This window comes from Podarcis cretensis, assembly GCF_951804945.1.
Source record: "Podarcis cretensis genome assembly, chromosome: 13".
NCBI lineage: Eukaryota > Metazoa > Chordata > Lepidosauria > Squamata > Lacertidae > Podarcis > Podarcis cretensis.
Genome location: NC_137182.1, coordinates 25,861,261 through 25,884,960, shown reverse-complemented (window position 1 = coordinate 25,884,960; position 23,700 = coordinate 25,861,261). Strand labels below are relative to the sequence as shown.

Below are 23,700 nucleotides of genomic sequence, written 5' to 3'. Positions count from 1 at the left end.
ACAAAATTTCCATAAGGGTGGTCATGCTAGCTTGCTTCAACAAAAATAAGGCTCCTTAAAGGTAAATGCTACAATCCTGCACATTTTTGCCTAGGAGCAAATGCTGCTGAACTCGGGAGCTTACTTCTGAGCAGACATACACAGGATTGCACTGTAACAAATTTATTATGGCATAATATTTTTTGTGGACAATATCTGACCACCTGTATTGCCCACTTACATTTGATTACATGGATTGCGGTCCACAAATGTGGATGCCATAATAAACTGCAGTCCATAAAATATCTCTGTGTGGCCATCTTTTACCCAGAGGATGAGACTGAATGAAAGGAGAACTTATTTATGATGAGGAGAGCTGCTGTGGTTTATATGAAATAGAAACTGCATTTATGAGCGAAATACCAATATTGATGTTTCCAGAGACATTTCTAAAGTGCGAGAGATTAACGCCTTCTAGATCAATAGGAATATATGCAGCGTCGGGGCTTTGCTCTGTTGAGTTGTGGTGTGTGGATTTGAAAGCAAACAGGAAAGGTGGCCAGACATATTTGCCCTTGTTTCTCCCACCTCCCACTTCCAGAACAGATAAAGAGCTTAGCCATGTTGCCCCTGCAAAGCATACCCTCAGCCACATTCTCTCTCATCATCTACACAGACGAAGCTCTATAGCAGACACATTTGTGGAATAGGCTGCATATCCACCATACTTTTAAAGCACAGCCTCAAAGAATCCAAGGAATTGTAGTTTGTTAAGTGTGCTGGGAATTGTAGGTTTGTGGTGGGTAAATTACACTTCCCAATATTCTTTTTGGGGGAGTGCTGTGCTTTAGATGTATGGCTTGTACACAACCACAGATGGAGAAGGGTCCTTGTATGTGGGTGGAGAAAGGTAGGCTTCCTAATAACAGAAAGCAGGACAATTAATACATAATGTAATGTAAAAGCTATACAAAAATCACAATACACTGTTATCAAATACAGTTCATTTGTAGGGGGAGGGGACCCAAAACCTTGTACTCATTCATAGTTTATTAGCCCTCACAATAGCACATCAAGGCTGGTAACATGAGCTGGACATCAGATCTGCTTTGTATGCTCTGTAGTTTTCCACGATTAATTCTTTCTCAAAAACCATGTCAGGCTATTAATGAGCTGTGTTCCAAATCTGCTTTTGATATTCCATACGTCTACTTTCCTGTGGCTCCACTTCAACATAGAATACTTTGTTATATTAATTAGTCTCCTATTTATTGCCAGCTAGCTCCCTGCTTTGTTAATTCTGGTTTATAGCCTAGGGAACCCTATTTTTCGCTACCGTTATTTCCTTTCAAAGGAAAGGGAATGCCTCGCCTCAGAAGTCTGTCAAGGAAAACAGGATGCAGATCAAGACAGATTAAGGATGAAGACAAACAGACATGGCTCGAGTGGTGCACTCATTGTGGTTCCATGTTCACCCTTTACAGACAGATGTGCAAATTTCCAAACTGAATCAAACTGTTTCCCCCAGATTATAGGAGAAACTGGCTGCACAGTGTTCCTATTGATTGGCCCTTGTGACAATCACAAATCCAACCCACCCACCCAACAAAACAATGTTTTTAAGGGCTCGTCCAAGCTTTACTTGCCCCATGCCTAGAAAGCACAGGGCCAAGTGGTTTTCTGTTTATCACACTACTTTCTCAGGGAAAACCCACTATTTACCACTGAATTGGGTCAAACATCAGTCTGCATGACACCCAAATGATGCTCTGATTCAGTGGTAAAGAGAAGGTTTTGTGGGGGGAAAGCAGTGGGGCAAACGGGTGTGTGGATGAGCCTAATTCACCCACCGCTAATGGACGGGCTTTTTTTTTTAATGCATGTTCAAGTGGGTGAACATTCCAACACCAATTAAAACAAGGCTCATGAAAGCCAAAAGCCTACCCAAATATTGGGGATGGAGTGGAAAACCATGCCTGAGTTGCAACCAAGTACATACAGTGGAACCTCAGGTTACGTACTGTCCTCCTTACGAACGCTTCAGGTAACAAGCTCTGCTAACCATTAAGTGGAAGCTCCTGGTTGCAAACTTTGCCCCAGGATGCGAGTGGAAGTTGTGCGGTAGCGGCAGGAGGCCCCATTAGCGAAAGCGCAACTCATGTTAAGAACAGTTTCAGGTTAAGAACGGGCCTCCGGAATGAATTCAGTTAATAACTGGAGGTACCACTGTATGTGAAACAGCCACAGAAGTCAGAGCCAAGCAGAGATTGCCCCACAGCCAAAAAACCTGCAGCAGTTCTTGGGGGGAAAGTACATTTGTCTTTATCCTAAGGCAGATAAGAACTCGCAGTCAGCAGGGAAATCAAGGAAACATAAAGCACAAACCAATTCCTACAACCTCACTGAGGGAAATTCCCCCCTAGTAGATATGAGTACATTTGTTATACTTTACAGCAGGGTGTGGGGGGAAGGCAACATTATTGGCCATCCTTGGCCAACCCTCCAGGAGACAGTATGCCAGCGGTGGGTGTGCCCACTCACACTGCTGGGTGCACACACAATGGACACTGGCACAAACCTCTCTAGCGCTTAATGCATTTTTAATTTTTTAATTTTTGCTGCCACAAGCAAAATCAGTGAGGTCTTAGGTGGGTAGGGGTTTAGGAAAAACTGCTACAAAGACCAGATTGAGCACTCAAAGTGGTGGGTTTTTTTCAGGGGGTACTCAAGGGTACCAGCACCTCTTTTTGTTGTTGTTAAAAAGTGTGGCACTTACTGTAACAACTTCATGGTGAGTACCGGCACCTATTTTTCGGGGCGGGGGGGAGAAGCACTGGTTACCCCTTGCTCTAGATTTAAATGCCTGGCCTTGAGGGGAACAGAGAAGGGCCTATTCACCCCTAAGACTGTTGCATTCTCAAATAAATCAATAAATTGTGTGCTTACTTGGTAATAGCACTCTGCAGATGTTCAGAGACATTTTCCCCTTTATTATTATTTCCCAGGATCCAGTGTTGGGGCCTTGCATTGGAAATAACTTCTACAAGTAAGCTATTGCAAGAACTGGCTCAGATCCAGCCCTCTGGGGACAACTGTTCTCCAAGACTTCCTAGGGATGCTTTTTCACTTAAGCCTGGATGTGAAGGGGCTGATCTTGCTTAATGGAGATGGACAAATACAGTTGGACATAACTCAGGGGTGGAGCATCTGCTTCGCATGGAAATGGTCCCCAGTGCAATTGCCGATACCTTTGGTTAGGTCTGGGAAAGGCTCCTGCCTGAAACCATGAGGGCTACTGTCTGTACTGAATTAGATGGACCAATGTTCTGACTTGGTGCTAGAAAGCTTTCTATGTTCCCAATAATGAACTGCCCCACCAACCCCAGTCTACATTTCCCATATTCCTACCTACCACCAACCCAAGGAGTGGCACTACCTGCCAGCGTCTGCCCCCTTATTCTCAGTGTTGCTGTTTCAGAACACAGCAGGGAGAAGGATGGGGGCTAAACTAGAACCAGTTGGTTTCTACCTGTCATTACTCTGGCTCCACCTACTGTTGACCTCCCTATCTTACACCCTACTAACCCCAACAGGTACCAGCAACTACTACAGTGCACACTGGGGTTTCCCCGTTTCCTGCCGTTTGTAATTTGTTTGTACAAGGCACCATATATCACACTGATTTGTATTTGTGTTTGACAGCAGCACCTATCCTTTTTCTTTCTTCCAACCTCTCTCCACCCGGTCTCCAGTTAGTAAACTCAGTGATATAAACAGAAAGACAGTGTGTAGATATGGGAGGTGGGCTAGATAGGTTTTTTGATATTGTCTAGCTTTATGATTCTGCATTTGAGGGCTTGAGTCCTGGCACTGGGGTGGGTGAGTGGGTGGGGAGAAGGATTACAGCCTTGGTGAGATCCCTGATCAAATTAAGCCCTCTGGAGAAAGGCATCCTGATCCACAAAGAATCGAGAAGGAATGAAGATCAACGTTTTCTCTTCTGGCTTTCCCCGAACTGACACCACAAGGGAGGGAGGGAAGGAGTGGGGAAGAAGAAAAAGAGGAGGAGGAGCTGAATTCATTTTCTTATGTCTCAGAGATGGGCCTGTGGGTAAGACTGACAGCTTTAATCTTCTCTTTTCTCTTCACTGCCTTCGTTTTCTTGCCCTCTTTTTCACTGGGGATAAAATAGGATTAGAAGTTGCTGTGAAATCTCGCAAAAAAAGGGAAGAAAAGGGCTGTTGGCGGGATGGACCAGGAAAGCACAAGCAAGCTTCACATTGTTGATTGCAACAACATCTGCAGAATGGATAATGTGGGTGAGGGTGGTTGGCTCCCTAATATTCAGGTTTCTCTAGGGGGCAGGGAGGAATTCACTACCACCCTACTGCTGTGCCAAGTAGGGTGCAAGCAGATCCACTAGACTAGTCAGGATGCTTGGCATTTCTGTGCATGTTTAATTGCTTCAGACCTAGCAGTACAGTGCCTGGGTTAAATTTAAACCCTGGACTGAACTGATGGGGGAAACCCATTCTGTAGATGGTTAGGTACAGTATTCACTTCCTTCAAATGGCCTGACAAGGATCCCCACTCCACAAAGGTTCACAGCCACACCATACTTGTAAAGCACTTGAACAACCCAAATAATCCTGGGAACTGTAGTTTGTTAAGAGTGCTGGGAATTGTAGCTCTGTGAGGGGTCTCATCTGCATTTTATTAAGTGTCTCCAGTGCTCCATCGAAGTCACTGTCCATAACCTCCAAAGCCCTATATACAGCTTGAACTCTGACCAGATGAGTCTTTTTTCTTCCCTTTCTCCAGTTGCAGCCTTGGAAATTGATTATGTATTCGTTACTATAATGGTATTTATATATTTGTCTTGATTTATCATGTTGTAGATGTATTGTGTTATGGAGTACGTAGGTGTTGTATGTTATAATCCACCCTAGGTCTTCTGACAAAGGATGATATACATACATAATCACAATATCCCCAGCTCACCCCCACAACTGTGGCACCCTGCCATTTTAAACAATAAGCACCTATCTGGCTCTCAGTCTATGTGGATAGATAGACAGGCAGGCAGGCAGGCAAGAAGGCAGGCAGGCAAATAAGCATCAATTTGATGGGTGGGAGAGGAGTACTTTTGGCACGAAGGAAGGGGTCCCTCTTCTCATCCTCTACATTCCAGCTGTGCCTTCCTTGCCCCCGTGCTCAGAATTTTTCCTCTCCTGCTCCCATGAGCAGCTCGCATCCTGCATCCTGCATTGAGGAGCGTGTTCCTGTTAGCACCAAGGGCAGTGAATTACGTCACCACATAAGGTGACTGAGCAGGAGGGAAATGGCAGCAACAGCACCTCTAGCAGGGACACCCTTAGGGCGTAGTCAGCAACTGATTCATAGGAAGGGTAGTCTAAGGAGAGGAGGAGGGCAGTGTCAGTCAGTCCAACTGCTGCAGACACTACTACTTTCCTACACTTCGCTTGCTTGCTTGCTTGCTTGCTTGCTTGCTTGCTTGTTTCTCTATTTGGAGGTAAGTTTTTTATCCAGATCTTCAGCCCAAAAAAAAAGGCTGCCAGATATATTTTTGCAAATAAGATCACATCCACACCATGTGTTGAAAGCAGTCTTATTCACATTAGCAGTCATGGAGAATCCTGGGAACTGTTATTTGTTAAAGGTGCTGGGAATGGTAGGTCTGTGAGTTCAGCACCCTTAACAAAGTACAGTTCCCAAGATTCTTGGGGGATGGGGATCCATGCCTATTAAAGTGGTATAAAAGTGAATCGTAGAATTGTAGATTTGGAAGGGATCCCAAGGGTCATTTAGTTCAACCCCCTGCAATGCAGGTATGTCAACTAACGCATCCATGACAGATGGCCATCCAATCTCTGCTTAATACAGGCTTTCAACATGTGGTATAGATGTGATCTATTATGCAATATATATTGCATCACTGAATTCAAAATTTGTTCTGCCAGCCCTGCTGCATTTGGAGCAACACTTCCTCATTTTGCTGAGTGCGGCCATCAACGTCTGTCTCAAAGCCTTACCCTGAAGGCACCATGGCTACCTAGACCATTTTCATCAGTGATGCCCTGAATTGCTTCCGGTCTCTGGCACACCCATCTCTCAAGGTAAAAAGGGGGAGATTTGCACTTACTTGTTCTGACTCCTGGCCCTGAAGTCCTTCCTCTCTCCCTATTGACCTTGCTACTTGATCCAGGGTGAAATCTAAAGCCACAAAACCCAGGATAGAGACTGTTAACATCTTCACTCATGCCAGGCACATCCACATCCAATATATGCTAAAAGCAAACTCATTACAATGCTTCATAATAACTACCATGCTTGAAGGTTTGTGCTTGTAGATGTATATCTTTATCATACTGGGTTGTGCTTGTAGATTTATATCTTTCTTATGTTAGGGTGTTTGTAAATTCTTAATCCAGCAATCTTCTATTTTGCTTAGCTTGCTGGTATAGGAGTTGGCATCCTGGAAGGTCTTGCTTGGGAAAATATTGCTTAGGTTTTGAAAAGCTGCCCTGAAGTTGCTGGCAAAGGAGGAGCCAAAGTATTTCAAGGAGCTTGGATTTGCTACATAGCCGCTCAGGCTTTTGAAAGCTTACCTTAATTAATTAATGACCTAGCTTAGAAAACTTTTGTGAACATGAAACCAATTGAAAGGAACATATCCATCTATGGGATCAGATCCTAAAGTGGAAAGGAAGGACAGTGGCCTTCTTGTGAATATAGGTAACTTTAATATGCAAGATGGCAAAGAGCAATTTCTCACTTGCAGGATAGCCCCTGCGTTCTACCAAGTTTGTTTTATCTGGCTTCATTTCTCAATGAAGTCTTTCTAAATGATCAGTGTATAGGTCAAGAAATATGTAGCTGTTGCTCCTTTGTGATATGAGCTGCATGCATCTTCGCATACTTTTGCTTCAAGGATACTGCAAGGATTCCTTAGCCCTCAAAAAGCAACATATTGTTCTGAGGAGAATTCAATTACCGGTATTTCTCTAACTAGTGGGGACATTGCAACATGGGATGCTGTGTTGAATACTGGGGTTTGCACACATGTCACAGGCACCTATTGAACAGAGCCTGTGACATCGCCAGTGACATAACTCTCCATACCTTGTGCTAGTGATTGGCTTGAAAAGAAGTGGGTCTGAAGCTGACTAGAGCCCTATTCCCACTTTACTCATGTGTGGGGATTAGTGTGCATACTTTGAAGCAGGACCACACTTTTAGACCCACACCTGACACCATGTCTTCTCCTGCTACAACCGTGTGTTATGTGCAGTTGTCTGTAGAGAACCCTGAGGGCACAATCTCCTGCTGACATTTAGGAGCTCTGCATGATGGGGACATCCAGTTTTGGAGGAATCCAGGTTGTATGGAGCCCCCCTACATGAACAACTGCACACAACATGTGCTGCTGCAGAGAGAAGGCACATTGGGGGCAGGACTAAAACTGCAGCCCAGCTCCAAGGTAAACATGGCAATGCTCTACTTGTGAATAATGTGAGGACAGGGCTTTTGTCTGAAGACAAAGGGTGGAGAAGCTCCTTGACAGCTTCAATGCCAACAGCCTGAAACAGGATTAGCCAACTTGGAGACCTCTAGAAGTTGGTGGTCTACAACTTACATCATCCTTGATCATTGGTTATGCTGGCAGGAGTTGATGGGAACTGTAGGGCATGACTCTGGCCTAAGGCCTGATCTACACACACAACAGAAGGAGGCAGTAACTGTTTAAAATGAGCATGCTAAGGCTCAAGCTTACCTAGAAGCTGTACTCCTGAAATTAAGATCTATAGAGGCTGCATAGTAGCGGCACAGGACACTCTGTACATTCTTAGACACACTCTCTACATATTATCTCTACATGTGTTCCTGAGCTAGAAAGGTTCGGGTGCTAAACATCTCTGAAGCTCAAATTATTACCTCATACATTTCCCCCCTCACCAAAACCCAAAATTTAAAAAATAATTTGATCATCCTCTCTTCTCCCCAAACATGGTGAGGAGAGATTAATATTCCAATTAGAAATGCAATAGCAATGGACGAGATTCACATATACATGTGGAAGTGGAAGTTTTCAGCAGTGTGGACTGACTAGCACCTGCCTACAAGCCTCTAACATGCCCTACCAAAGGACCTTTCAGTTTTCATCCAGATCAGATGGGTTCAGACCATTCACCCACAGGACAGTTCCTGGCATTTCAAAATTGATCGCCTGCTGTTTGCAGACAAATTAGAAGGGTAATCGACGAACAAAAGGAATGCCAATGAGCTCAGCATAAACACTCAGCTCTTTTCAGGCCTGAATAGATCTGTTCACAACCCATTTCTGCTGAAATATTTTTAAGCCAAGGTGGTCCCATTCACTTCAATGGAACACTGGTGTTTTAAAGATCAAGAGTTTTGGCTCAACTGGGTTGTGAGCGGGCTGGATGGGTGTTAATCAGGACCAGCAAAAGATGTTTTGGTGCCTGTCAAATGGCCCCACCCATAGGGTGCGTACAGCAGATAATTTTCCCCCTGCAAGCCTCCAAGTTCTATTATCCTTTTTTGCAGCTCCCAGGAAAACTGTTTCCAGAAGGAAGTGCTCTACAGGCCAGAACTGTCTCCTGTCTCACTGTCAATAACAGTGTTTAAAACCTCCTAGCTGGGTGGATCATGGTACCCTGCCTCATGGTAGGGGCTGCTTCAAGAATGGAAGTGGATCTCTTATTTGTATAACCAATGTACTTTAGGGCTGGGATTTGGACAGGAAGATCATCAGGCAACATTGTCTTTGTAGACCTTGCTAAGAGGGGTGGACTTGTAATCTGGGGAACTGGGTTCGATTCCCCGCTCCTTCACATGCAGCTGCTGGGTGACCTTGGGCTAGTCACACTTCTCTGAAGTCTCTCAGCCCCACTCACCTCACAGAGTGTTTGCTGTGGGGGAGGAAGGGAAAGGAGAATGTTAGCCGCTTTGAGACTCCTTAAAGGGAGTGAAAGGCGGGATATCAAGTCCAAACTCTTCTTCTTCTTCTTCTTCTTCTTCTTCTTCTTCTTCTTCTTCTTCTAAGTAGCATTACACCTCCATGCTGATTTGTTTGCTGATTTGGAATCCCTCCCATCACTGCATCTGCCAAAATGGAAGGGTGAAATTCAGTCCCAGACTCTTCAGAGGCAGATATCAGAAGCAGAATTTAGTTCCACACCTCCTGTATCCCATAGAGGTATGCAGAGGTTAAGACACAGACACTTAGCGATGAGAACTGAAATGGACACCATCTTCTTAGCCCTTCATCCATAGCATTCCTTCTCTCCCACCAATAGTTCTGTGAATATATTAATGCCAAAATAAATCTTTCACCTGCTCTAATCCTCCCCAGAAACCACCACTGCTGATTGTGCTGTCAGTCACATGTTATAAGTTTTGTATTTGATATCTGGCATTCTCCATTCAAGAACTGACATTTGACAGAAGGTAGCTGTGCTGTCATTTCGATACACCTCTATCAAACTGCTTCCCTAATTGGCAGGTGAAAGCTGAGTTTTAGGAGGCTAAAAGACTGAGGCCTGGAGGAACTGCAATTCCCCCACACCTTTGCTGTATGAAAACTCACATTAGTAACACATTGGGGGGGGGGACATAGCCTTTCTAGGATGTCTGAGCATTGGGGCAAAGTACAATAAAACACAGTTCTACAACACTGAGAAATTAGCCAGTCTAGGAATCCTGCGAGGCCCATACTCTATGGCAAAAGCCTCAGGTATGTGCAGTGCATGTGATACCTGCATTTTTTTCTCTCATTGTGCACTCTGGGTGCCATTTATCCCTAAAGTGAAAGGTCTGGAGCAAAGAAGAGTCTTCATAAGTGGCACATATTATAAGAATTCTAAGGTGTCAGAAATAAAATGAATGTTCGTAAGTGCACAAGGTAAACACACAGACATAAGTACCTAAACCACATGTCTGAAACAGTACGGGAGAGCAATCCTCAAAGGGTTTCAACAGATAATTGGACACTGCTATCCCAATAGCCATCCCTGAGCAACCAGACTCCATTCCCTAAGGGCCAAACTACCTATGAAATTATTCTTACAATCAGCAGCTGTGTGAATAGTTTTTAAACAACTAAATAGCAAGGGGGTATGGGTGTGCATGTGGGTGTGGGTGGCTGTGCATTCTGGATCTTGACCGTAATAGAGGACAGAAAGGGGGGGAGAGAATTGCCACCGTTGTCATGATCCCAGTCCAGTGCTGGGTATTGTCCATCATCCCACCTGCTATTTATATCAGGAGCAAAGACCCTCATTGAGCCTCAAGAGAGCAGGCAATCCTACTACCTCTGTACTTTCAATAGCTAACGTGGCAGTAAACAAAATTCAACAGGAACAGGTTTTTCCACGCATGGAGAGGCAGCCACCCCTACTGAATTTCTGCCTTTTACTCAGCTATAAATGAGACAGAAGCCCTACTGAAGGGAAAGACAGTGACCTGCCTGAGTACGCTTGGACCAATCAGTCTCTCACAACAGCCATATCCCACTTTGCAAAGTTGTTAATGAAAGTAAAGAACAGAACGGCACTTTGTGTGTGGAAGAATGCCGAGGAACTTGTAAAAACAATTTATTATATGTTCCTCATTTCTGTTGCTTCTATCCCATAGCCACAACAGGAGGCTCTTTAATTACAGGGATTAAAGTCATCGCTGAGAACGCAACTGCTAATCAAACACTAAACAATATTAATGAGCCTGGCAAGATGCCCAGAATGCGGTTTAAACTGAAGGGTAGTGGGGCAGTTTCTACCAGGGGGCCTGGAATCAAACATAGCAGCTGAATGAACTGGCTTCCTGTCTCCGTGAGTACTCTGTGTGGGAAACTGTAGTCAAATATAACTAGCAAGCTTAGGGCTAGTTAATGCATGAAGGGGTTAAGACCACAGAATTGTATTCCTAGACTCAGGTCCATGACCCCTCACCTCTGTTTTTCTCCCCACACTCCGTCCATCAACTCTTATAGCTGTATTGTAAATCTAAGACTGACCTGCCCAATGGTGTTGCATTCCTGGGATTGTGATACTTCAGAACCTAGGAATGTGTATTTGGAATGTTCTCTCATGTTTAAAACAACAGCAAAGCCAGTCCTTCACACATATGAAAAATTAGCATGTGGGAAGGCTAACCTACAACCCTTATTCCTGAAATGTTAGCATTCTGTGGGCAGGGAATTTTTACTGTGTGGAGGAACCAAATGTGCAGAACCCATTCATCCTCTGAAATGGTATCACCCCAGTAGAAAGGTTGTATGTACCATGTGCTCTTTCTGAACATGTAACTTGACCTTAAGACTTGCTGTGCCAGGGAATAGAAACAGGGGCTTGATTTTCCACAAATGCATCTCTTTGATTTTGAAATTAAATGTATCATATTTGCTTTACTTTTATCATGGGTCAACCAACGAGGACTTGTGGGCTAATAGGAAGAGGCCAAGAAATCAAACCCCCATTTTTGATATTAACAAATGATGGCAGGCTGGCAGGATCTTTGAGCAGCAGTCTCCTGGTATCAACAAGGTCTTGTTCCTTGCATCTGCACTGTTTTGCCTGTTTTATTCTACCTTGAATTGTGCAGGGGAAGGAAGCAGGGGTAAGGGGATGAAAGCTGTAAGGTGGATCTTAACATGAACCTGGGCTTCTCTTTCCCCTAAAACCCATCCATGTTGCAACTCTATCCTAGAAACATGAAAACTTTCTACAGACCGGAGTGTCTCTAAGTATGTTCTGTCTTTCTTTCATTGTGGTCAACCATATGACCAATTTGCCTACCGTACTTAGGAGAGATGCATCTAACCCAGGGCTGGCTAACCGCCCTCTAGATGTCGTTGGACTACAACTCCCATCATCCTTGACCACTGGCTATGCTGGCTGGGGCTAATGGAGTCTGACACCTGTTCTAGCCCCAGGAGGGTGTGTGTGTGTGAGAGAGAGAATCAGGACTGAACCCCATCACCGCCTTTAGAAATTAAATAGTGCTGTGCAGTAGGAAAGGTGATTGGGCTGTTTAAAAACTGTGCAGCACATTCTCTCCTTGCTGTGCAATCAGGAGGTATCTTGTTCAAGCCCTGAGGTGCCTACAATTCACAGCAAACCAATTCAGCCAAGTGCCAGAATTTCAGATTTGCAGCGCAGACCATGCCAGATTCCTACATGTCCCTCTGCAACACTTGGGCCTTCTGACCACAAACATCCTTTAGTTCGCTTGTAGACCTGGGAGGGATTAAAGGAGATAAGAATGTAAGAACTGCTGTGCTGGCGAAATCGAAAGCTCCATCTAACCCAGCACGCAGTCCCCAGCAGTGGCCAGTCACGAGCCAATGAGAAGTTCACAAGAAAAGCCTGATGGAGAAAACCACTCTCTTTCCCACCCCCATTTATCCTGAGCATCTGTTCATCAGAAGTATTCAGCCTCTGAGCCTGGACAGTCTATTCTTAGCTATTATGGCTAATAGCTATTACTAGACATATCCTACATGAATCTGTCCAATCCTTTTAAAAGCCATCTGTGCTTATGGCAATGAATGCTGCAACTTTGTTGTGTGTTGCGTGGGTGGGGGGGAAATATTGCCTTTTGTTTGTCCTGTACCTGCTGCCAATCCATATCACTGGAAGGCTTTGAGTTTTAGCACTTTAGACTTTCACTTTTGAGGATGGAGTGGCCAGACTCTAAATGAGGCCATACCACAGACTTACATAATCACAACTAATACTTGTCTCTTTATTTTGAGTTCCTTCCCTAATATTTCATACTGAAATGGGTTTGCCTTTTGAACTGCTGCAGCGTCCAGAGCTAATGTTCCTGGTAAGATTTTTACAGTGGCCACCTCTGCTCCCACACTGCCTCTGCTCTGCTTTAATATTTATGCCACCAGGGGTGCATTTAGACATGGCGAATATTATGTTAGTCTTCCTGATTTTAATGCCAGTGGTTCTGTCCTGTTCCTTTCACACTGCCCGTACCTGTTGCATTATGGAGCTGTGGCTTTCTGACCAACATATTGGCATGTCACACTAAATTTAATTCACACCAAAGGACATCGTTGGACAACATCCTTACTCCCTCACCCTTTCCACTTCTGTTTCCCCATGATTCATCCATGAAAACAGAATCATATGCTGGTATACCACATCATATTTCATCTATTTACTTCTGAAATTTTTTGGGTGGATAGGGTTGCAAGCAGATTATTTCTGGAAACTATTAACACGGAATGAGTGCTAAGCTTCAACTATATTCCACTATATTTTCAGCTTTTACATTGTGTGAAAGCTAAAATATAATACAGAAATTTTCAGTTAGTAAAACAGAATAAATTACCATGTGAATGCAGCTGAAGGATCTTTAAATGTATGGTGTGGACATTGGCAAATTGGGTGAGATTTTGCAGGACCCAGGTAAAAGTTGCACAGTTCAGCTTTCTGGGAATTTATCATTTTTTTAAATCAGAGGCTCTGCACACACCAGGCACATTCAAAGCACACACAGCTAAGAATTCTGGGAACTGCACTTTACAGACTTACAATTCCCAGAATCCTTAGGAAGCTACAATTCCCTGGATTCATGGCAGGAGGGGAGCTTGAATGTGCTTTCACAGTATGGTGTATATGTGGCCAAAGATCAAACGCAGATCAAATTTCGAAACCATGTGAGCTGTTGTGCAAATTTGCGTAATTGCAGGAATTAGCTTTGTTGTTACCATTTTTTGACTACCTCGTTGCAAAACAATGATTTATTTAAAATCCACCATATTGTATATTTACAAGTATTTGCAATGGTTTAAAGCAGCAATTTCAGCACCCCTGCATCCTGCACAATACTTAGCACATATTCGGCACAGTATGAATGCTAACTAGGCACATGGGAAACCTAATGAAGAATGCTATTCTGCAGGTCCCTTTGCTTATTCTGAGTGGCGGGCTTCAACAGGAAAATCCAGTTACCATTCTGAAGTTGCACAAGGTTTGGCTTGCATGTCAGCTTATTAATTATCAATTTCTCACTGTCAAATGACCCCCTTTCACACATGTGCGTTTTGTTTGCAGTTGCAGCACATTGTGGGTTTTGTTGTTCTGAAGCTGCGTAAGCAGTCAGCTGTCCTCAGACGTGTGTGTTTTGGTGATGACAAGATCACCCTGTGAGAAGAAACAGGAGAGGAAGGCAGGCAAAAAGTAGCTCCTGCTTCAGTGGAACCGTCCTGTCCCTGTGGGAAAGAGCAGGAGAGTGAGGGAGGCGAGTGAAGAAGACAAAAGAGCCAGCAGAGGGGTCATCACAGCCTGCTCTTGCTTCAGCTGACTGTCCCCTTTCCCCATAGGACCATCTCACAGCAACTGCCCTGTGCAAAGGAATATCAGATGTGGGCTTCTGCTCCAGTGGGACTAGTTAGGTTTTTTTTTAAGGTGTGTGGTTCTTGGTTTATCCGTTTTATTTAATAAATCTTCCAAGTCTGAGAGTGGGATAAAAGCCTATTAAATAAATAAACAAACAAATATAGATTTACACAATAAAGCATTAAAACATCATGGGATCGGTTGGTTTGGCTCCCGGACAGGCATATATAGCTTTCACAAGAATGTAGATGGTTAGGCACAAGAGAGTTGGAATATCACGAGTTCCCTGCAGATTTCTTAGGAATACATAATTCATGTTCATGTAAGTGTGATTCATTGAAAGCACTGTGGAATTGAGGCATGAATACCAGAATTTTTGGATCAGCATTCAGAAGTGAAGAGTTTCAGTATTCAACCAGGCAGGTGTGAGGGTGGAAGGTTCTGAATTATGGGAGCAAACTAAAAGAAGTAATAGGAAGAGAGCAGTCTTGACATGAAATTGCAATAGCTTTTAACCAATGTATAGTTGAACAATGGGCTTAGGGAACAAAGTTGCCCAGCATCTCTTTCCAACCACTGAGACAAGTCCCAATAAACATTATACCCAAAATTGGACTTTTGAGAAACACGAAGAAAGCATCAGCATGTTTGGAAGAACCCCAAAGTTTGCAGAAGCAGAAAAATACTGAAGAGACAAAAATACCACCCCTTCTCCAAACAGCACAATACAAACTGAGTATTCTCAGTATCCATGGAAGGACTGTTGGCATATCATAAAAAAGAAAACCACTGGGGAAATGGAATGGAATACCCTGAAAGAAGGTGTGGCTAGCTGGCTGGCTTGAACACCCAAAAGAACTCCATACTACAACCGTTTGTTCCAGGTCCAATAGTAATTGTTCCTATATTGCAGATGGAGGCTGAGAGAACAGCAACTTGAACAAGGTCACTTCCTGTTGGTAGGATCCACGCTAGCTGATTTCAGTGGGATCACAGCATGACTGACACAATCCCACTTCAAGTATTCAGAATCAGAAGTAGGTATACCTGTAATGGTGGCCTGTGGGGATGAGCACGGCTAGCTTTGCTCCCTCTTTGCCATTCCTGTAACCCTCCATTAATTGTAGGGTGAACTTGTGAACTGCATTCCTGGAGGCTCCCTAACCATTTTAGAACCCTAGAAAATCAGGATTCTGAAATGTGCATAAGTACAGGATGCACCTTCTAAACTCACAGAGTGGGAAGGAGATGGTGACTGGGGTGGTGTGGGAGCTATTGCATTTTCCCCGCCCCCCAAGGTTACCCTTCCCCTTGCATATTTAACTCCAGTTCAAAACAACTGAAGGTTGTTGTTGTTTTAAGGGATTCAACCCTATGTGAAATTCAAACCAGATACTTTCTAGCTATCAGATCACAGCCCTTATAGGCTCCTCCAGACAACCTCTTCATTGAGCATTCATCCTGATTTGCTTGTACAAAGCTTACATGGAAGTTAGACTATGTCCAGTCTTTATTGAGCATTTGTTCTGATTTATTTGTGGGTGGTTATACAACAATGAGCATTCGTCCTGATTGGCTTGTGTGGTGGCTATACATCTTCCTATTAATCATTCATTGATCTCACCTTTTTCAATACCCTATCCCCTATCACTTTCTTAACCATGAAAAGTCAGTTTTGTGTATGTATAATGTGGATTTGTTGTTCAAGGGCAACAGAGTACTTTAATCCACTTTAACTGCACAAAGCCAAATTTACAGAATGCCCATCAATTTCTCCTGCAAAATATTGACAGTCTGGATGCAACCTATTGACAGCTGTCAGGCATGTCTTCCTAGGATAATATTGGGCTAGACCTGAGCATAGCTGAACCTTCTTCCTTGACATGCTCTTCAACCTCATAACTGAGTAGGGATCCCTTCAATCAAAATCCAGGCCCTCCCTGTCTGCTTCCTCAATCTAAAGCACTGAGCCCCCTGGGTTTGCTGACTGGAAGGTCAGTGGTTCGAATGTGTGTGACGGGGTGAGCTCCTGTTGCTCTCTCCCAGCTTCTGCCAACCTAGCAGTTCAAAAGCACACCAGTGCAAGTAGATAATAGGTACTGCTGCAGCGGGAAGATAAATGGTGTTTCCATGTGCTCTGGCTTCTGTCATGGTATTTTGTTGTGCCAGAATGTTTAGTCATGCTGGCCACATGACCCAGACAAACAGCAGCTCCCTCAGCCTGAAGTGAGATGAGCGCCACACCCCATAGTCGCCTTTGACTGGACTTAACTGTCCAGGGGTCCTTTACCTTTACCTTACCCTCTCCTTAGTTTTAGTGTAGAACTCATTGGCTCTGGCTCCACCTACTGTTAGCCCCCTATCTTACACCCTTTGAGCCGCTACTGCTGCCTCTCCCCTACAAGGGAGTTTTGATGCTAAGTGGCGTACAGAACTGCCATCCTCTAAAAGCACAAGACAAACGTTGTACCATATCAGGCCAGGCCCCTTATGCCTTCAAGCCTTTCCTTCAATTTGTTGCAAAATTAAAGAAGTGCCAAAACTAACATTCCCAACCTTATAGAATTGTGGACACAAAAAGTCCATTAATCCTGAAGTACTCCAAAAGACATTATTTTTAGAAAATCATTTTCTTTGCTTTGCTTTTTTTTGTTCCCTTCATTCCCAGCAGGCAGTGAGAGGAAAGTCTTGTTCAGGCTGATAGCTTGTGTCAGCTGTAGTGACTCAGGAAGGCAGGCGGATGTCTGCTAAATGCTGCAGGGCTTGGGGTTTGTTCCAAGCAGAGGCAGGGACTGTGCAATGCAGGAGGTGAATAAATAATTCAGGACTTAAGAAAACAGGATTTGCCATGTTCCTCCAGACCAAAGAGCCATCTAAGCTCAGCAGTCCATCTCTGACACTGGCAAGTACCTGAGGCTGAGCAAAGTAAACAAGCAAGGCTTGATGGATGGTGAGATCTATCCCTTGTTAGCAGCATCTGGTAGTCAGAGGACTCAGAACATGGTGGTTCTGACTCTGTAGGGCTTCCTGGGAAGCCTTCTGCAGGCCACATGCAAATGGCGAGTGGAGCTACAGGCGGAAGTGGACAGGACAATGAATATAAAGTTTACTTGTGTATAGTAAGCTGGATTTGCTCACCTCTCTAGCCTCCATCCAGACAAACAAGAAGCATTGTTAGAGTTCAAGGGCACATCCCAACAAGGTAAAAAAGTTCAAAGAGGGTGCAAAGCAGGGTCAGTGAGGGGTATGCCCTGGAAAAAAATCCAAAAGGGCCAGACAGGGAGGCCTGAAGGGCCACATTTGCACACACACCCAAACTGAGGTTCCTCACCCCTGCTAAAACGCAGCCTTTTCTAATCATTTCCTCTAAGGGTTGCTAATGGAAAGAGTGATTTGGAGGGTCTCTATAACCTCTCCCCTTGCTGTTCCTTAGTCACTCATTAAAGAGAGAGAGAACTCCATTTGGGGCAAAGATGTAGCTCAGTGGTAGAGTCCAATTCCCGGCATCTCCAAGGCAAGGCGCAGAAAGCAGGTCCTCTGCCTGAAATCCTGGAGCGTCCCACCCATTAATATGCAGACAAGATTGAGCTAGATGAGCCCAACACTCTGAACTGGTATTATGCAGCTTCCTGTGTTCCTATTCAATTCCCAGTTCTCTTAGGATGGTGTGGGGAGGCACACTGCACAGGTTCAGAGGCACTCTCATTTTTAAAAGTTGGCAGGCCTATTGCTATCTTGGAGTGAATAAATAAGAGCCGTTTGCAGTTGCTGCCCTCTGAGCCTCCCTTCCGTACCAGATTCTCTATTCCAATTTTTCCCTTAATGTCTTTCATGATGGCTTAACTAATCTTGCAGGCTGCTTTGCTGCACACAGCTTGGAACAATCGAGCTAATCGCTTCACTGCTGCACATGATATTTTCCCAATCTGATTTCAAAGGAAATGCTATTGATCACTCCTGTCCCGCCAAGACCTCTGGGTGCACTGCTGTACCGGAGAGCTGCTTTGCATTCTGCATGGGCTTGTGCTGCACAGAGCCAGCAAGGAGGGAGAATTAATCCCACCGTGTGCAGAAAAAGTACTGTGGGTTAGCCTGGGTAAACCACAGAGCCAAAACAGATATTATATTTGAAGATAAGTCATAGCAGGTTGCTTCTTCGCCAGCATTAGGAGCTCCTGGCTCCCAATAATTTACACAACAGATGTAAACATAAGGCTAGCTGTCAGTCTTGTTCCTGCCCACCACCACCCCATGCTTTAGGTAGACTGTTCCCATCCCTTTTCCACTCTCTCAGTGCATTAAGATACTCAGGTGAGGCTGCAAGAGAGGTGCATTATGCATCCACAAAGGACAGGGTCTTTTCAGTGGTGGTGCCCTAGGTTTGAAACACCCTCTTGGAAAAAAAAAGTCTGGTGCCAACATTATATCCTCTTCAGCTTCAGGTTAAGACATCTTTATGTGTGTAGGCTTTCTGAATTCACCATATTGCCTTAGCTGGTTGAATATGTTCTTGTTTATTATTTCAAAGATTGTATTAATGTTGTTTTGATTTCCCCCACCACTACACTGTGTTAATATTATGTTAAAATTTTGTTGCTCTTGTGCCTCTTGCATTTCAGTTCTAAGGTTCTGTGAATAAACCCTGTAGAAAAGACCTAGCTGGAAGCCTACCCATGCAGAAGAAGGAAGCCTTAAATCTACTACTCTGTGACAAAACACTGCATCCTAATGTTCTTGTTACAAATATGATTTGAACGAAGGCAAATATTAAAGTATCTATGCTGGCTCAATTGTGTTCACATAATGGGGACAAGGGGTGGGGATTTCAGCAACCTTAATCTCTTTCTTATGGGTTTGGCAGGTAAAAACATGCTGTGGTTGCTAGGATACTTATCTCCTGCGCTGAAGTAGCAGAAACAGGTGGCTATGAGCTGAAGGTCATCTGTGCTGAAGGAGGGCAGCTGTGGGGGCAGCCTGCACACAGGCTCCCCTTTACAGGCCTGGCATCCTGGACAAATGTCCGTGTTGTCCAACGACCTAGCCAAGAGCTATGTTCTAAATTGCTTGTTCCCCCTTGATAGCAATCATGGCCCTGTTAAGAGTCAGTCCTTTCATTTCAGCTCTTCTTCTAGCAGATTAATTAAGTTTTATTCTAACACTATCTGCTCCGTGCCTTCATTATGGAAGAAATGGCTATCTGGTGGGTCCCCTCGCAATCAATGGCCTTCGGGTAATGTTGCTTAATGGCACTGTGGCCAAGAGAAAATCAATAGCAGACTAATATCTGGTGGGTCCGTGATGATAGGGAGCAGATGTGAAATTCCAAAGAGCTGAGAAGAGATTTGTAAAAGGAAAGTTCATATGGCTGGGAGAAGATTCCAAATACAGTGGTGCCTCGCAAGACTAAAAGAATCCGTTCCGCGATTCTCTTCGTCTAGCGGTCTTTTCGTCTTGTGAAGCAAGCCCATTGACGGCTTAGCGGATTAGCGCTATTAGCAGCTTAACGGCTTTTAGCGGCTTTTAGCGGCTTATCAGCTTAGCGGATAAGCAGATAAGCGGCTTAGCGGCTTAGAAAAAGGGGGGGAAGGGGAAAAAAGTCGGAAAAACTCGCAAGACATTTTGTCTTGCGAAGCAAGCCCATAGGGAAATTCGTTTTGCGAAGCGCCTCCAAAACAAAAAACCCTTTCGTCTAGCGGGTTTTTGTCTTGCGAGGCATTCGTCTTGCGGGGCACCACTGTACACTAACATAAGGTTCTAATGGAGTCTGATAAGCAAAGGAGAATAGGTTGCATGTTAGGAAAATTAAGGCTAACTTTAAGAAATGTGTCTTAATGTCAGGATTAGTCAAACTCAGGCATAGGCAACTCGGCCCTCCAGATGTTTTGGGACTATAAGTCCCATCATCCCTAGCTAACAGGACCAGTGGTCAGGGATGATGGGAATTGTAGTCCCCAAACATCTGGAGGGCCGAGTTTGCCTATGCCTAGTCAAACTCAATCACCATCATCCATGTGTTTTTTTAAAAAATAACTTTCACAGAGTTCCATCTCACTTTAGTGCAGCCTTCCCCAACCTGGTGCCTTCCAGATGTTGTCAAGACATCTGGAGGACACCCAGTTGGGGGAGACTGCTTTAGTGTTGTACCAAGAAACAGAACCCAGGATCGTGCTGTGCCTGATATTGCCAACAGTGTGCCTTTGGGTGCGTCAGAATCCTTGAGGACTTATCCTGGCATCCATAAAGCCTCTGAAATCCTGCCCCCTTAGGACATGAGGTGGTGAGGGTAGCTATATCTCCCCTTCCTTGAAGGGGAATGCTCTTCCACCACTTCTTCTTACAGTTCTAAGTGGTTTTCAAGACTCAGATTGGCACCCAAGCTGAAGATCAGAGCCTTGAAAAGAACATGGAGGTGAAAGAGGAAGTGCAAAAACACGTTGCTTCCTCCTACTTCAGCTCTGTGTGATCACAGCTGAACAGAAATCAGAGCTATCAAGAGGGAGGGAGGAGAGAAAGAAGAGCCAGCTGGGAGGAAAGCAGATAAAATTGGGTGCTGCAGGAGGTGAGGTAAAGAGAGAGGAAGAACAGAGTGCCAGGCGGAGGAGAATGGGAATGTGAGAATGAGTTGCCGGAGTGAGAGAAAGTGTATGTGTGCATGCATGCATGCACGCACGCACGTGCACACACACACAGTGGAGGAAGTAAAATGGATCCTCCTGAAATTGCTTAGTTTTTTTAATGGTTTCCACCCTCCCCTGCCAATTGCCAACAGATCAGAGATCACATCTGTCTCCATTGACTGACCCATCAAAATTGTGGAAACAGAAATCCCAAGATATACAATGAAAAGACAGCATAAGATTACAAAGTCAGATGTCTAAAGCATAGGATATGATTTAACCTAGAACAACAACATCTAGATGTCTATGAAAGTTCTGTGGGAGATTAACAGCCAGACCCTACAAATGCATATTTTTGCTAGTTAGCATGAAAAGGGTCTAACACCACAGAGCTGTATTGCTGATAGTCAGATACTCAGCCCACAGAAATACAATTGGTAGAGAGGGCTCTGTGTGATGTTATTTCTCCCTCCTCTCTTGGAGAGGAAGGAACATAGAGTACTTCCTGTTCTTCTCTCTCTTCCATTGTCCAGTGTTGGATGCAGATAGGACTCTGCTTGTTTAATCTCAGCCAGGTGCCTGAAGTTGGTTATACTGTAAATATAGGTATTTTGTCTGCATAGTTTTTACCGCTGCCTTTGCTGTGAACCAATGCATGATTATAAAGTACGGTAAGTAAATTTTATTTTTAAACTTGCTTTGCAAGTTGTTGCCTGATTCTTTAAGTGGGATAAGAAGGGAGAAGCCAGTGTACTTTGCAGCTAGACTTGCTCAAAAGGAGGCTTTGCAGCCTAATTGCTATGCATTAATTTTGCTGCGAAGGATGGGACTTTGAAACTTTGTTCAACCCACACATGTGGGAGACTAGAGGGATAAATTTCAAATAATATATCCTCTCTTACCCATTAAAGCCCATCCCACAAGTTCAGAATTGTTTTTCTTAGTTGTGTCCAAAGAAAATACAACTAGCTAAAGGTCAGAGACACAAAGGCTCATGTACAACTGGCTGGCACTGTTAATAAAACAAAACATAGATCCTCGTATTTTTTTACATTATATTCTTTCATATAATAGGCCACTTCTGGTTACAGGGGCTACAGATGTGTTCTTGTGAGTAGTTTAGCAGTGTTGTTATTGTCCTATGTAAAAATAATGAAGATCCATGAGGATCTGCAACTTGGATTGGTGTTTTTCTGGAGCTGACAAGCATTGCATCTTTAATTTTAACTGAGCAGTCTACCAATGTAAAACTCAATTTGATTATGGTTTTAGGAGACTCTATTTAAACCATTCAAATTCAAGAAGATCCATTTTAATTCTACTGGATTTGGAGGAGAGAGACCTGAAGAGGAAGAGAGAGGCTGTATACACACCACACATTTAAAGCGCATGAGTTTCCCCAAAGAACCCAGGATACCGTAGTTTGGTTACAATTCCAAGCACCCTTAACAAACCAGTTTCCATGATTCTTTGGGGGAAGCCATGTGCTTTAAATGTGTGGTGTGTGTGCAGATGGGGGAAAGCTATGTAATCTCGCAGTGTTGTAAAGCCCACCCACAACTGGGTCTGGCCTTGTCCACTACACCTAAAGGGAATATGACCCTCAACAACTCTGTATTAGGGCTTTCTCTGCTGCTGCAGTGTGTCTGCAAAATTCCCTCCCCAGGGATGCCTGCCTGCCCACCTTGTTGCTTGAGCATCAGTGAGCTGTGGAGCAGTTTAAATTGCCAGTTGTGTTTCAGATAGTCTTGCTAGTTGTTGTTTTTCAAGAGAAAGTGGGTGCTTTTATTGTATATATCATGCATTCTAGAATTGTGAGCTACTTTGAAGGGGCAGACATCAGGGCTGAGAAAAGTGGGATATATATGGCACTTGACTATCTACACCTGCCAAGGCAAAGTGAGAATTTCTTCCCAAACTGCTGCCAAGCCACACTGTGGAGCTTAGCGTCCCTCCATCGATCCATAGCTCACAAAGTCAAATGAAGTCTGGCCTCAATTGAGTTGTGCTGCCCTCTGAGCAGAATCAAATCTCTCACCTGTCTCTGAGTGTCATTCGTCTCTATAGAAATGGGGCAGTGACCGTGAGCCCCTTCAAAAGCACATTCCTCTCCCTTCCCTTTGAATGGTCCTTATGGCCCAGGATGCACCTCTCATCTTAAAAAGGAAAAGCCCAAGAAAGGGCCTCCCAAGTATTTAGGGGAGGTGGAACAGAAGAGAGCAGGAATTCACAGTTTTTTCTCTTCTTCTGTCTTAGTGAGAGAAACCGAGATGGAACATCCTGCTTTGACAGCTGCTGTGATGATAATTAGTTAATGTGTCTTAAGTGCTTTGAAGTTCTAAATTGTCATGTGAGTAATTCTTTACTTTATTAGTTCAGCAAAGAGGCATGGAGGAGTGAATACTATTTACAAACATACACGAGGTTTTTTCCTCCTCTGTAGAAATTGGAGAGGGAGGCCATGAAATGGGAGGTATCTTTTGTGGGGTGGGGGGAAACAACCCTGGCTTGAAAGTGTGATCCCAATGCTGATGAAAGGGGGAGACAATGGCTTGAGGAGAAGCAGCCTAGCAGAAGCCGACTGCTCCATCAAAGTGACAACAGTCCTTCCCCTCATAGGGGAGGATGTCATCGATATTGTCAGCTGACCAGGTGTGTTCTCTAGGCTCACTGTGAAATGGTTTGTTCCAAGGTGCTGGCTTTAACTA

At 44.2% G+C, this 23,700-nt stretch overlaps 1 protein-coding gene and 1 long non-coding RNA gene across 5 annotated transcripts in view; both read right to left on the bottom strand.

The window, feature by feature from the left end:
- The window catches only part of LOC307200294 (acid-sensing ion channel 2), a 383,251-nt gene that overhangs the window by 237,284 nt on the left and 122,267 nt on the right, over window positions 1-23,700 (bottom strand). The window lies entirely within an intron of this gene.
- Window positions 3,959-7,051, bottom strand: LOC307200359. Of its 2 annotated transcripts, none has more exons than XR_013832373.1 (3): window positions 6,995-7,051; window positions 6,143-6,213; window positions 3,959-4,156 (listed from the first exon to the last, which is right to left on the bottom strand). It is a non-coding gene; the product is annotated as an uncharacterized lncRNA (long non-coding RNA). The 2 variants fall into 2 exon arrangements; XR_013832374.1 differs by lacking the exon at window positions 6,995-7,051 and adding an exon at window positions 6,326-6,762.